General features: G+C 51.3%; 1 protein-coding gene across 3 annotated transcripts in view; it reads left to right on the top strand.

Annotated features, from left to right (window-relative positions):
• Positions 1-13,239, top strand: part of Phactr3 (phosphatase and actin regulator 3) — a 212,673-nt gene that overhangs the window by 191,285 nt on the left and 8,149 nt on the right. The gene's annotated exons all lie outside the window — the stretch shown is intronic.

Consider the following 13,239-nt stretch of genomic DNA (forward strand, 5'->3'; position numbering starts at 1 on the left):
ATGAGCAACAGATAATTTGACAGCTGGGCACCATCAGTAGGAAGAAGAGACTATGGTCAGGCAGGAGAAGGTGCTCTCAAAGTTTACAGTGGCCCCAAAGCTTCAAGCAGCACTGTCCATTTCAGAGCCTTGTGCTTGAGAAGCTGCTAGAAGCTACATGCACCCTGGGGTGGGGGCAGATATTTTCTGTGCCTCAAGGAACATCACCCCTCATGAGCCTTATGTGGCCAGTGCTTTCAGTTTGTACGGAGGATGCAAAGTACATTATGGCCTTCAGTTCCTCATGATCCTGGCTATATGTGAGAACCTGGTTACAGCCAGTCAACAGCTGGGGACAGACAAGAGTTGGACCTGGTGCTTATGGGGTCCTTTGTCTTTGTCTTCAAGCAGCACCTGGCTTGGCCCGTCCCTGTTCTCAGACTTACAGGATTCCCACACAGCCATTCCCTGCCTTACATGGTCCCCATGTGTGAAGTGGACCCTGCTGAAGGGAAGAACTTTCTCAGTGCTTCACCCTCAGAGCCTGGGCCAACACAGGCTTCTAGCTAAGCCCTGCCCCATAGATGGACGGGATGGGGGTATGCTTGGAAAATGAGATCAAAAGATGAGTTGGCTACTTCGATGGTACCTGGATGCAAAAGTGGTTGAGAGGATGGATGTGTGATGGAAGAGCAGATGGAGAGACAGTCGGAAAAACAAACAAATGAGTAGATAAATTATTAAGTGGCTATATATTTAGAGTGATGGACAGACAGATGGAAGGATGGGTAGGTTGACAAATGAACAGATGAGCAGATATGTGACTAGACAGATGGACAGACATGGATGGTCAGGTGATTTTTTAACTTTCATGGGTGGCGAGAGGGATGAAGTATTGAGGCACATCAGGCAGAATAGACAAGAATTGAGTTCTACAGAACATGCACCAAGTGGATAGCTTCCTGTGGGTGGCAGGTTTTTTTTTTTTTTTTTTTTTTTTTTTTTTTTTTTTTAGGAACACTGAAGTGCAACGTCCTGTTTACTGACTTGACATGTGACATGTGACATGTGGTGTGTCAGGAGCTTATCTTGGGTTCTCAGTGGACATGGACAGTTCTAGGGGTGGCTTCCCTTGTGAAAGGTGTTCTCAGATTGTAATGAACACATGCTCTGTTCCCCTGAAGTGCTCTTGGGGCCAACTATACCTCAGAACTGAACCTCACTAGCTGGATTCCAGCCTTCAGAGCAGCACCTATGGCCATCTTTGTCAAACCTTTATCCTCACCATGGGCATCTTTGGTGCTCATCGCCTTCATCTTTGTCTCCACTACCACGTTCTCATTGTCCACATCCTCTCCAGTGTTGCCATCATCTTCATCAATATCTTCAGCACATCCAGCTTCTTCCTCTTCACTGTATCTCAGCAACAGCCTCACCCCTCATCCTCCCCATACTCACTCCTAGTACATCTTCATTGAAGAGAGCATTCTGTCAATGCTGGCTGGTGATCCTCTTGATGCCCAGGGTCCCACCCGTGAGGGATGGAGCTCATACGTGAAGCTAGCTTGGGAAGCATGTGCTCATCCCTGCCTGGAGGGAAAGGAGCTCATGGAATCGGTGGGCAGGGCATAGTAGGGACACTGTACACTCTGCTCTAGCTGAGGACACCCCTGTACAGTGGTGTGGTTGGGAAGTTGGTGTCCAGCGTTGCCACCCTTGGAGGGGCCTGTTTGGTACCACCCTTTTGTATGTTGAAATGCAGGAGGGAAGTCTGGTTGACCTTTGATCCTAGGAAATCCTGAGCATGGTGATTGGGGCCTCCAGTTGTTGAACAACTGTGAAGAGGAAAGGATCAGAGCCTTGGTTTAGTGTCCTTGTCCCCTAAGCCCTACAGAAAGTCACCTCCTGCTTGCTTTGCCCACTGCTTGGGACTCTAACGGATGGGACAGCATGTCTAGTAAAAAGGTACAGACCACCAGCAGTTACCATTCAAATCTTTCAAGAAAGAATAATTCTCAAACCCAAGGGGCAGATGACAGGTGTTTGGAGGCCACCTGCCTTCCAGTCCTGGACAGAGTGAGTCCACATAGGGTCACTTAACTGGAGCCAGGGTCACTAGCTGGAGCTGGCTGGTGGTCATGTGACTCCCACCCCAGGTACCTGCTGGCACTGTTAGCAAAGTCCTACTCTCTTGGGTCTTGGGACTCACAACTGCATGCGTGGCCACTGTGGTCGCGACGGTCGTGCTCCCACTCTAACATTTGTTGAAGCCACAGGTGTCTTCTCTTTCCGATTTTACTCTAACCTCAGATATAAATGCTACCATTAAGTGTGCACAGCCAAGAAAACGGAGGCCCCAGAGAGACAAGGAAAAATGTGCAATGGCTCACGGCTCAGGCGTGACCTACATATAATCCATGCTTGGAGCCACTCCACTCGATGGAATAGTTAAAGATAGGTAGTCTGGACTGGTGTGGGTATTCCAAAGACACCAAGGACTGGCTCTTCTCTTACCCCATGTTAGCTCTCTGCATGCTAGTGTTTAACGATGCTTCATGGGCCAAGTGACTACAGAAATGCCAGATATTGCATTCAAGGGCTGAAGGAACGTGTGTGTTAGCTGAGATAGCTCTTTGCCAGGATCCACCCCCCCCAACCCCCCCACCATGCACATGCACCCTTGTCTTGTACCTTGGGGTCAGAACCTTTTCCCAGCTGTACTTAGTGGGAAGCAGGCAGCCCAAGGACAATCAGTGTTCTGAAATGTCCTAAGAAGAGAGGCTGGAGTTTTCTTCTGCTCTAGGTTCTCCAACTTTGTAATGGCGGTATGTGGGAGGAGACAAGGAAGAAGGAAGGATGGACAGGTGGACAAATGATTGAGAGACACCATATCCCTTAGGCTTCTTCACAGCCTAGCTCTAGAGCCCGCATATAGTAGCCCTGTGGGTTAGAGATAGTCGCCTGGGTTTTTATACACGCCCTCCATGATCTTCATGTGCTGCCCAGGGTGAGGGTGTCTGGGAGAAGCTGAGGAGCGGGAGATAAGGGAACTCTGAGGACCCTTCCCCATTACCACTGTTACTCACGTTGGCAGCAGAGATTTCCTGAGTGCCCTTGTGTGGCCCTCTATGCTGCACATGGCTGCAGGTCAGAGTTCTCTCCTCAGCTCCAAGCTCTGGAGTTCTATCGGTTTCTTAGGACATGAAGTCACACGTGCCTGTCCCTACATTGGATACTGTACTCAGACACGCATTCAGAAGTGCTTCGGTTCCCAGTGTCTGAGGTGGGAGCTTCCGGTAGGAACAGCCTTGATGCATCTTCCACAAGAGGCGTGAGAGCATGGACACCCAGGGCAGTCTGCACAGATTCCCCAGCAGTTTACAATGTCCCGTTCTATGCTCAGCCCCACAATCACCCCCAGTTCTGGCTCTGGAATGTTCCATTTGGCTTTCATAGAAATGATATGTTCCTCTTCTATCCATAGTAAGTCAGGCAGTCAATGTACAGGAAGCTTAATTAAATTACCTAATTCCAATAATAAGCACAGCTGGTACCACAGGGCTGGGAACAGTGGCTGCCACTTGTGGATGGTGGGAACAGAGCTATGGGATTAGATCGGGCGGGGCTGGGTGTGCAGGTCTGGACCAGGGAGAGAACAGGCGCTGAGCACACCATGGCCTCTCAGGCATGCCTGCAGCTGTGTGCATGGATGAACTCTCTCCCCTTCAGAAGCCTATCTGCTTGAGGCCTTTGCCTCTTTGGGTCTGGCCTACTTGGAGGTTCACACTAAGCTCGCAGTCCCCTTGCCACTGAGGTGGCCGGTGGGCTGGATTGCAGCAACTAGATCCTGTCCCTCAGCTCTTTGAGGAGTTGGTTGGGTAACTGGGGAGAACCATCTTGTCAGGTTGAGATCTCTGACTTGTTCAAGTCTGACTATCAGAGAGACAAGATGGGCAGGATGGTCAAGGGCAGGTAGGATGCCACAGTTAATTCATGAGAAGCCATCCCGGAGGTCAAGGTTGAATAGAGCACAAGTTTCTTTGTAAGTATGTGAGTATTGTGGGGTGTGTGTGTCCACATGTGTGCACATGTGTAAAGCCAGAAGCTGACCTTGGGTGTCGCCACCAGGATTGCCATCCATCCTCTCCCTTTGAGTCTCTCATTGGCCCTGGGGGCTTACCAAATGGCTAGGCTGGCTGTCCAGCAAGCCCAGGGATCTTTCTGTGCCTGCTTCCCAGCAGATACTCTGAGAGTAAATAGACCAGTGTAGCTGGGTTCTGGGGTACCAAACTCAGGCCCTTGTGAGTGTACGTCAGATGCTACCTCCTGAGCCACCTCCCTAAGCTGACGGATTACTGTGCATGGCATGAGCTTGCCGAGCACTCACCTTTACGCTCTGTTGTTTATTCCAGAGTCTGTTTGTTAAGACTTCCACACCAGGGCCAATACAGGGCCTCTGGCTTTTTACACACACATTTTTCCAGTGGATCATACATGTGTGTGAGGGGGAAGGTACATGTGTGTGCGTGTGTGCGCGCGCGTGTGTGTGTGTGTGTGTGTGTGTGTGTGTGTGTGTGTTTGATATCATTCAAGACACTTAGAAAACATATTCTTGGGCTTGGGTCCTAAGATCAGGCCTCCCAGACTCTGGAGATGTGAGAAGTGCATTTCTCTGGCTTGCCAGACACCCTGGTTGTGGTTCATAGACAAAGAGCAAACCAGCAGGTCAGCCAGAGGAGGATCCAGCTGAGAGCTGGAGGTGGGAGGTCGTGGGGGAGGGCAAGGCAGGCTGGGCTGGAGCTCAGTTCCCAGGAGGGCTTTCTGTCAGCCAGGTGCATGCCCACCTGGCCTCCTTCCAGGATTCCTGCCACGGAGTGGGTAAACGTGGTCTTCATGATGGACACTATAGGTCCAACAGCCAGTCAGTAACCCTGACCTGGGCTACCGCGGGGCCAGTGTTGGTTCTTCCTGGAAAGATTTAGCCTTGTCTGAGACCAGAGGACCAAGCAGGGTGGCAGGGATCCAGCCAGGTATGGGCTGCCCTTTGCCCTCTGCACTTTATCCTCAGCAGCACCTTGCTGATCAGCTTGAGGCATATCTGGGCCTTGTTCTGGCCTTTTCATGGGGACAGGAGGGGACCACGCATGCCCCTTGCACCTTTCTAGTAAGTCATCTATGATGCGCACAGGCCTGTCCTGTCTCAACACCCAGTTACACTGTTACCCCTGCTTACACTCACTCGTGCTTGCTCTGTGCTCTATCCTGCCTTCTCTGCCCTGTGTTTCTGGTTCTCCACCACACAGTGCAACCCTCCCTTCAGAATCAGTACCTGACAGGTGGCATTTAGACTAATTTTCTCTTCTTCTCTGAGAGGAAATATCTCTCCACAGGCAGCTTACATGTTAGACCCGTGAATGGGTGACCTGCCCTTCCTCTCTCTAGGTGCTCCCATCCAAGCTCTTTTTTTTTTTTTTTTTTTTTTCCTGTCTCAAGGCATCTCCTGAGCACCTGAGAGTCTCCTCATGGAAAATACTTTAATGCCCCTTGGGTGAGGGTGTCCATTTTTCTGGATTCTTGTATCCATTTCAGGGTTATCGATATTGGGAACAGAGCAGGAAAGCCTCACGTATTAAGGGCAGGTTGATGCCTCCCAGGTAGCCTCCCAGGCTCTTGGCTGGCTGGCCTCTGCCTGAGTGCCAGGTAATTGGAAGCAGAACCTCCCTGTCCTAGAGCCTCAGGGGCTCTGGCTCCTGTTGCAGTAGAGGAGGGGTTACCTGAACGTCTGTAGGCAGCATAGACACTCTTTCCCTACATGGGATGGGTGGGAACAGTGCCAGGCAAAAGGAAGTAGCAAGTCTCACAGAAGGCATAGACTAGCTCAGTGGGTACCTGGCCCCATGCAAGCTTCCACTCATTCTGTCATCACCTCTCCTCACTGTAGATGCAGAGAGGCCCAACATGGCAGCCATTGGCAGGTCAGCCACCCCTCAGGCCTCTGGGGATTCTGGGATAGGGTCATGGAGGGTCAGTGGTGCAGTGACTCTGACCTGGCCTCAGGACGAAGTGTCCTTAAGGTCCAGCCCTTGAGCAGTGAAGATTTGCCGCCTTTCCACTCAACTCTGAATGTCCCCAGTGCTCCCAGTATGGGTTGTGGCATATGGACAAACAGACATGAAGCATCATGTTGGAACAGAGTGCAGAAAGCTTCCTGGAAGGCAAAGGCTCTGGAGCCCCGGTGTTTCAGGAAGCATCTGCTCTCTGATGTGCCGGCATCCCTCCGTGTCATCCTGATGACCCTGTGGGTGCAGCTGTGCAGCTCTGACCCTGCCTCCTAATGAGGTCATGTCTGGGCTTCTGCATAGAGTGTATGCTAGTTTATGGGAACTTAATTTCCATTTTTCTTCTCTCGTGTTATGAATAGGAGATAACATGATGTTTGTGTGCACATGTGTAGAAGATAGAGGCCCATGGTGTCTTCCTCAGTCTTTCTCCACCTTACTTTTGAGACAAGGTCTCACTCTGAATTCAGAGCTCACTGACTCAGCGTGGCTGGCTAGCCAGCAGGTCTTCCTGCCTGTACCTCCTCAGTGGTGGTATTACAGGCATGAGATGCTGTAGTGCTCTCTCCCTCCCCCGGGGAATGCTTGACCTCCAGTCTCTGAGGATAAAGGGAACAGAAGCAACAGATAGGGCGTTCAGAAGGCTTGTGAGTATGCCGGAATAACTTCCTGGGACCAGCTTCAACTTTTTTCTGCTTAAACAAAGGCTTGGGGAGTGGGTATGGGGTTTGCAGGGCAGGTGTGCACTATTGGTAGGGGCTAGGAGTTCCCAGGATGCTTTGCTTACATTTGGCAGCATGCTCCTATCATATGAATGGGAACACAGTACCTAATTATCCCATAGGTTGCAGGGGAGAGCGTTTTGCAGGGACCATATCAAAGGTCATTTTCCAGATGTGATTAGACATCTATGAGTATATACATTCTCCAATGAGGTCAGGCAGAGAGTAGGAGGCCACGCTGGGGAGAGGGACCATTTAGCATCAAGCTTGTATAAGCTTTCCGGGACATGGTGGGCTGTGACCTCAAACAGCAGGGTCCTCCAACAAGACACTGACCTGTCTTTTACATAGAGATGAGAAGTCAGGTGCTGGTGCTTCCATGGCAAGAACATTACCCACTGAGCTGTCTCTTTAGCCCCTGATATGTTTTAAAGTGAAGGTTGGTGTGGTGGTAAAGCTGTGTGTTGTGCAAGGGGGACATGAGGCTAGGAGGGCTGAGGACTCTGCGTTGGGAAGGGCATCCTGGCCTCAGGGGTTCTGTCTCATGGCTGGGAGGGAAGGAGACTCTGGGTGGCCATCCTTATGCTTAGGTGAGAGGCTGGTGCCTTGGATCTGGTGGGTCCTGAGCAAGCACAACAGACATGGAAACCCCTGGGATATTGGGAGTGAGTACACTTAGAAACAGAATATCGCTGGGTGGGAACCAAATCTAAGACAGGCAGAACCGTGCTGAACAAGCCAGAGGTATCAGGGTGGCATGAGAAGAGGTTGGCTTTGGACATGAAAATAGAGGCACTGGGTCCATACCCACCCTTGTGGTCCAGACAGCTGGGCAGGCAGCTACTATGACTGGGTCAGCCCAGGTGTGTGGTGGTGGTGATGGTGATGGTGGTGATGGTGGTGATGGTGATGGTGGTGCTGGTAATGGTGGTGATGGTGGTGATGGTGGTGATGGTGGTGATGGTGGTGGCGATAATGATGATGGGTGTTGGTGGTGATGGTGGTGTTGGTGGTGATGGTAGTGGTGGCGATGGGTGTTGGTGTTGATGGTGTTGGTGTTGGTGGTGTTGGTGTTGATGGTGGTGGTGGTGGTCGTGGTGGTGGTGGTAATGGTGGTAATGGTGGTGATGGTGGTGATGGTCATGGTGGTGGTGGTATGTGTGGTGTGTGTGTGTGTGTGTGTGTGTGTGTGTGTGTATGTGTATTAGCAGCTGGCATCTCCCTAGATGAGCCTTTGGATGAAGAATCCACTGCTCAGAGGAGTGTGATCACAGTGTGGGCACATTCTTTCCTTTCCTGGCTGGGGCCTCTGTGGGGTGCTCTGTCCTGCTTTCCTCATGGCTGCTTGCTCTTGTCATATGGTGAGAAGACCATACTACTCTTGACCCTCACTCTCTAGGTATTTTATCATCAGTGGCTTGTGATACAGGGCCCATGTACCATCGCCTGCCTGTTTTGATGAAAAGAACTTTCCTCCTGCCTGGTTCTGGATCTGAATGGTGGTGTGGGTATCCCCTCACTGGGGAATCCCAGTTTCATAGTGACTCATGGCTAGCTGTGGGGCAGGATCACCTCCAAAATTAGCTCCAGGATCTGTAGGTGGGGAGCGCCATCTGCTCTCCAGCTGTAACCTGTCTCTGGGAGGCATCTGCCTTTTCTAGAAGGAATCTCTCAATGTTGGCCCAACACTTAGTAGACCTTGTAGGAAACCTCGTGTGGAGTCTGCGTTAGGATGACACTGAAGCTATAGCTGTGTGGGCCAATGCTCACAGAGCTTTAATTGTGCATCCCTCCTTATGCCAGGAATGTTGGCTTTTTTCTCTGTCCCTCGGATACCCTGGAGCCATCTTGCACATGTCACTTTGTGGCCCCTTTTGTGCTCTTTCTACAAGGTCTGGAGTCAGCTCATGCTCCCATCTCTAGGACTCATAGGACAGAGGAAGGGCACCTGGGCAGAGGACAGTGGCTCTGGGCCAGAGACTGAAGGTGAGCAGGAAGGCAGTGGCTAGCCTACAGGTATCCATCTGAGAACCAGCAGACAAGCCAGTGCCTGGGTGCTTGGGAGCTGGCGTGTGCCAGGCAGGGGTGAAGAACACCGACATGAACTCCACATGTGCCTTCTGCCCTGCAGGCATGGGCACGGCACTGGTTCGGGATGGTATATATTATGTGTGTGTGATATGGTGTGTGTGTGTATTTGTGGTGTGTATGTGGTGTATTGTGTGGTGTGTGTGTAGTGTATTGTGTAGTGTGTGTGTATGTGAATGTGTGTCATGTGTATATATTTGTGTCTTGCGGGTGGTGTAGTGGTATGTGTATATATGTGTGTGGTGTGGCGTGTGTGTGTAGTATGTGTGTATGTGGTGTGTGTGTGTGTGGTGTGTGTGTGTGTGTGTGTGTGTGTGTGGTGTATATTAGAGGAGAGAAGTGTGATGGACCAGGGTTGGATCAGTGATGGAGGAAGGAGGATGGAGCAGAGTCTGAGTACCTTAGGGAAGAGGGCATGTCTGATGGAGGAAAGTGTTAAGTGTCTGTTGAGGGAGGGAGGTGTGACTGAGGGAGAGGTTGGAAGTTTCTGATGAAGGCTATATCTAAGGGAGGGGACCCAAGTGTCTGATACAGTAGCCCTTCCGAAGGACCCAGGCCCTGTGTGTGTGTGTGTGTGTGTGTGTGTGTCTGTGCATGTGCATGCATGTGTGTGCATGCATGTGTGTGTGCGTGCGTGTGTGCATGCACGCATTTTGTGTGTGTGTCTGTGTGTGTGTGCGCACATGTCTGTGTGTACATGTGCATGCGTGTATGTGCGCGCATGCGTTTTGTGTGTCTGTGTGTGCAGGTGCATGTGTGTGTGTGCGTGCATGCGTTTTGTATGTGTGTTTGTGTGTCTGTGTATGTGTGTGTCTGTCTATGTATGTGAGCATAGTGGAGACCCAGGCTCTACACAGTGCGGGACAGTAGCCATAGTGCTGATGTTTACCTACATTCAGTCTGTACTGATCCTCTTCCCTGTAAGATGGTGAGGCAGGGGTTCCCTCAGCCCAAGCCCAGGCCAGGGAGAGAACTGAACCCTGATAGCCAGTGGCCAGGGGCAGAGCTGAGTCTGGTTTTCAGAACTCAGCATCCTGACCCCAGGTGCTGACCCAGCAGAGCAGGAGCTTGCCAGTCTTCCACAGAGTGCGGAGGTGCAGGAACCCTTGTGCCTTCAGTACATACCCGGGCATCCCACCCACTGAGCGCTGGCGATCTCTACCTTTACTCTCCAATCCACTGTCTCCCTCTGTGGTGTTTTCTTTCCTGTGCCCTGACTGCCCATTCCTAGTTGAAGTCACAGAGCATGTCAGGCTTTTGGATTGACAGTCCCAGAAAGCCAGTCACTGTCCTATTAGCTCCCCTGCACCAGGTGCCACAGGGCACATAGACACCCAGAATCTGTGACACTTGGCAGAAGTGGGTGAGGTACAGTCTCAGCCCATACTGTTCCTCCAGCCTTCTAACACTCTCTCTGTGTATACCAGGTGCTGCTGTTGGGGTACCTCTTTCCTTGGGGGGGGGGGACATTTCTGCCCCATGGTGTAGTTCTTAGCTGCCACATCAAGTCTCACTGAGTGGAGTCGGCTCCATGTGCTAAGTTAAGTCACTGTCACCAAACTATGAACAGGGCAGTGACAGTGAAAGCCAAGAGCTGTGCATCCCACTGGGCTGCGCTGCCTATGGGCCTGTCATACACCGCTCCGTGCTCCTGGCCTCCTTGGCAAAGCAAGTACTTCTGCTAGGGCAGTTTCTTGCTGTTTCCTGGTTGCTTGTCCTTAATATGACAGCACTAGGATGGTAGCACTGTCCAAACAGGATGTTCCAGTCCATGGAATGGGGCAAGACTCAGCACTCACTCTTTCATCCTTCCCCAGCACCTGTTGCTGCATGTATGGTGTGTGGGCTCACCCGCGGCAAGGTGCACCAAGTCCACTTGCATGGAGTTCTAGGACCACGAGGGATGAGCTACTTAGCCCAACCCTCCTTTCCATGGCTGTGGTTCTGCCCACAAATTGCTCATGTCCTCATGGTCTAAAAGACCACCTCATCAGCAGCGGAGGCCTAGGGCTCTGTTTTCACCCCAGCGAACAGCTCGGGAGCCTCAGCTGGGCTGGGCTTCCATCCTTACTGCCAGCTGCTGCCCTCTGTCTGCCGTGGCCCAGCTCTCTCTGTGTTGGATCCAACAGTGGTTCCTGTTCCCAGGGCTCCTGTGGCCTGGGTTGAGATCAAGTGTTTGGTGTGTTTCTCATCTGTCACACGCAGACCTGACTGGTGTCGGGCTACCGTGATGTTCCAGCCTCACAGGGTCTCCGATGCCTGAGCTGGAGTGGAGGCAAGGGCGAGACCTCACTAACTTGGGTGCCAGGCTCTGTGTCCTGAACTAAAAGCTCAGTCTCTTTCCAGGGTTTTGTAACCTGGACTGGGCAACACATGCTAGTTAAAAAAAAAATACCTCTATCTAATTCCATAAACATTGGTTGGGAAGCTAGTAATAACGGAGGTTGTGGTTACGATGGTGATGGTAATCAAAGCAAAGTGACAGGCCGTGTATACTGCCCGCGTTCACCCGACCATGGGTATAGCACCATAGGAAGAAGGGTCCACCTTCCCACCCCTGGCTGGGCAGATGGGCCTGTGACTTACAGAACCAGATGTGCTTGAGGCCTTATGGCAATCGGCTGCCTTTGTGTGGCAGCCCACAGCCAGTGAGTGGGACACTGGACACAGGTAGAGAGACAGGAGAGTCTGGGCGGGCTGAGGTGAATGAATTAAGTCCCTATGGTCTCTGTCTTCTGCTGTGTGGTAGACTTGAAGAATGTCATTTGAAGCTGGGAGGAAGTGCCTGACACTGGTGGTCACTTCACACAGGTGACAAGAGCAATCAGGTATTCGGGAACAAAGTTCTTCTAAGGTTGATTTTTCTGGAGAAAATATTTGCCTTTATTTGTCTGAGGAAAAAAAAAGTATGGATTGACAGCCTGAATCCTGATATCACAAGGACATTAAGGCCCTCGGGCATGGCTATCCTTGAGGTGGTATGAATTCTGAATTCCAAGCAAGCGTTATGAAACACCATTTTGCACTGACTCAGTTTACACAACTCTTTGAAGGTCTGTTTAAGTTCTCATTGTGTGTGAGAAGTAAGGCTCAAAAGAGCCAAGTGCCCTGGCCATGGGTTCTCAGCTAAGAAATGGCATGTCCCACACTCTGACCACCAGGTGTGTCTTTCTTCCTCCAAACCCCTGTCAGACTGCCTATTATGCCACAGCCTTCTTGAACAACCTCCGTCAGTGGAGTGCTTCATGAACAGGCTCTCTTCCCGAGCCCCAGAACCATCTCTGGTTCTACACTTCCCACAGGATGCAACCTCCTCACACAGCGTGTCCTCCAAGACCTCGTAGACTTAACTCCAGCCGTTTTGCCATGAGCTCTCTCTTTCCTCCCTTAGTCTTCAAGCCCACAACTGAGCAGTTAGGAAAGATTCTGTAAAGAATATAACCGTCTATGGCTGGCCCCTTCTTGTCACCAGAGTCTCAGGGAAATTGCACCTTCCCCTGCCCTGCTCGGTCCCTTATCCTTCGATTCATTTATTCTATATACAGGTCACTGCGGAATGGATGGTGATTTGTTTCTTGTTCATTCGCCTTTCCCTCTTGGACAGTGAGCTCTCCCAAACTTTCCAGGCTCAGCAGTCTGTTCAGGGGCATAACTGGTAGTGTACAGTCATTTGACGAGGGTTCAGGGCCACAGCAACAGGGCCAGGTTTGACAGGCATTACCTAGGGCAGACGGGGAGACTCTTGATGCTGGTTGCCAGTCAGAGGTTTCCAGAGTCCAGGTTCAAACCTCAGGAAACATTAGGAGTAGGTTGGAGGCCACCCTCACCCTGAAAGAGCTGGCTGACAAAGCTCTGGGGGAGCCCAAAGAAAGCTTGTGTTCCAGTGTGGAGGGAGGTATGGGACAGACACACCACGCCCTGGGCTTTGTGCTGGGACAGGGATTATAAATAGATACATATTTCTGGAGACAGCCTTTTCACAGGGGGCTGACTGAGTATTCACTGCCTCGGCTCTGATGCCTCTCTACAGTGCCTGAGGATCCGGAAGTAGGAAGGCTTCTGGCTTCAACCCAAGGCCATTATTTTAGATAGAAATAATTGGAGCTTGGCATTGATTTTGCTTAATTATGCCTCCCTCTCCTGACAAGCCCTTTGTTTATGTTTTGTGGAGTTTTGATTTTTTTTTGGGGGGGGGGCTACGTCTTCCAACTCCCAGAGCCAGAGACCATCTGAAAAGGAAATAGTAATTTGCCTTCACACAGCACACTGGCACACTCATCTGGCTTGCTGGAGGGAGAGAGGGGAGGAGGGAGGCGGAGGCTCAGGCTTGCTAGTCGGCTGCGCGTGTGTGGGCGGTTCCTTTCCCAGTTAGCTGGGAGATTCCCAGCTAT

This window comes from Acomys russatus, chromosome 4, assembly GCF_903995435.1.
Source record: "Acomys russatus chromosome 4, mAcoRus1.1, whole genome shotgun sequence".
Taxonomy (NCBI): domain Eukaryota; kingdom Metazoa; phylum Chordata; class Mammalia; order Rodentia; family Muridae; genus Acomys; species Acomys russatus.